The sequence below is a fragment of the Sitodiplosis mosellana genome, unplaced genomic scaffold (assembly GCF_009176505.1).
Source record: "Sitodiplosis mosellana isolate CC-2019 unplaced genomic scaffold, AAFC_SMos_1.0 Smas_scaffold_6197, whole genome shotgun sequence".
NCBI classification, from domain to species: Eukaryota; Metazoa; Arthropoda; class Insecta; order Diptera; family Cecidomyiidae; genus Sitodiplosis; species Sitodiplosis mosellana.
The window spans coordinates 228771-231198 of record NW_022601438.1 but is presented as its reverse complement, the minus strand read 5'-3'; the positions used below and the strand labels follow the sequence as shown (position 1 = coordinate 231198).

General features: G+C 34.8%; 1 protein-coding gene across 5 annotated transcripts in view; it reads right to left on the bottom strand.

Annotated features, from left to right (window-relative positions):
* LOC129577478 (RNA-binding protein cabeza) overlaps positions 1-2428 on the bottom strand; it is a 27623-nt gene that overhangs the window by 1151 nt on the left and 24044 nt on the right. The window lies entirely within an intron of this gene.

Below are 2428 nucleotides of genomic sequence, written 5' to 3'. Positions count from 1 at the left end.
TGTGTGTGTGTGTGTGTGTGTGTGTGTGTGTGTGTGTGTGTGTGTGTATGCGTGCCCGATCGTATGTATGCATATAATATTTTTCGCCTAAATCATAAATCACTCCACACACTCGACTACAAAATGGTATTAATTCAAGTGCTTCCAAAAGTCTATTATGTACTTAATGTAAGTGTTGACGCGCTAAAGAGGAAAATATGCAAGCAACAAATTGCAGCGCAATGCCAAAACGACACAGCGCACACAACACATGCACACACGAACGTAAGAGAGCATGCTACAGCCACACGAGCACGAGAGTCTTAAAGAGACCTGATTTTCAACAGAATAATATAATTGTTAATTAAGTAAATGGCAAACGTGCTGTTTTGCATTCATTTTATCGTTTATCCACTTACAGCAAACGATTCAACAAACCGTATATTTTACACGGATTTTATTTTACATAAATTTCGACGGTTGTCTCGTCGTCGTCGTCGTCGTCGTCTTCGTCGTCGTTGTTGTTTAACGGAGTACACGGATACACGAAAAGGGTTGCAGAAATTCGCTTAGTTCATGGATTTGTGAACACTTATTTGGAGGCAGCGCACCTAAGAAGCTACGCAGTTTTGACGATGATCATTTTGTCATTTGCTAAGCGCATGATATTTACTGCCTGAATTCGTTACTTGGTTGGTACATTGAAATTTATCCTCACCAATACCGGGTGTATTTACTTCTACCTGACGGTAATAATTGCACGGTGTTTTTCTTCATTTAATTCTAACGCAATAGTATCCATTGTATTTTGTACGGATAGTGCAGCAAAATATGGAAATATCATTCAAACGTTCAGGATGACTATGACAAACGATGAAAATTTTCATGTAAAATTATACAATCAACGTTCAACTTCGTATTTAAATTTCTCATCGCTCTTATTCAAATTTCGAATCAATGAAAAGACTTTTTTTCTCTCTCCAAATGTCTTGGACGTAATTCAATCCCGTATTTGAACCTTCAACAAGCTTGTTACCATTTTTAAATGAAAAACGTCGTTTCAACGAAGAAATAAAAAAGTAGCAATGGAGTGTTTTGTCGGAATAAGAAAAAGGAATACGAAATTCAATTGAAGTGAATATTGTAGTTGTGAGCGTTGGCACAAATTATGATTGACATTTCGCCAAACGAAATAATATGAAATTTGATTTCAGAATGGTAATTGAAATGCATCGGATTCGGACTGGGCAAAACAGCCACGAAATAAATGAAATCAACATTTCATGTTCTGCAAAATTAAATTGGAGTATCAGAATATTCGAGATTTCTTTAGTTTGTCACACTTTCGGTTGAGATTTTCAAAAATAATCTGATTTGTAGAAAAGAATCGGATGATAATTTGGTGTGGTGCAAGAGATACGTTACGTCTTAGATAGATATTGGTTGTGAGAGTAACGAATCAACCAAAATATTGGCCGATTTGAAATGAAACGAACTCGTACAGACTGCACCGTACAGTAAAATGCCAGTTTGTACTTATGCATCAATCTTTAGAAAAAAGTTTACACATTTTTGTCTGTATCTGTTATTGTTATGCACCGAGACACAGTGCCAATGTCTTTCTTTAAAAAAAAAATTCGAATAGCAATCCGATATAAACACGGCATGTAAAAATCCAGAAGATGGAAAAATGGAATTCTCCCTTTCTTTTCTTTCACCACATTATGTATGGAAATAAATGTGCATATTTTTTGAATGCATGGATAAAAAACGCGATTCTGGAAGTGGTTTATTTGTGATAAAAAAAAGACTAAGCCATATATCACTGTGCGATGTGGGAGCATTTCACATACAACAGCGTAAGCTTCGTCAGCTGTGGGAGCATTTCTTCCCTTGAAAATTATCTTATTCAACCTCTGAGTGCAATGTGCATAGTTTTTTTTCTTTCAACAGTATAACATTACTTAAAGACTATTAGAAATAAGTATTCGACAAAAAGCAATCAATTGCAGCTCTTTTATCTTCTCCCGTTTGAGTTCAAGAAGAAACTTTATTATTCGCTTTAGTATGGTTAAACTCATCAGAAACACCGTACAACAAATTTCAACTTTTGCTCTCACACATGGACACTTTAAATGCAGGATGTTAGGGGACCTAAAAACAAACAAAACTGCATACTACGATTTCTCCGTTGACGTGGTAATAAGAAAAATATCGACCTATCAAATATTTTGTGTGGGCTAGGATTTTTAGACTTTTATATCATCATGTTTTGGTCATTAACTCAACTATTAATGATGTTATTGACTTGAAATCTTTTTTTTATTTCATAGATAAGAGTCAGAAAAACCAATTCCGTTGAAAAAATATGCCAAAAAATCATCTTTGGGTGGTTTTTTTTAACCAAAATATCGAAAAAAGGCCATTTTTACTAGTTTTTTGACCAAAA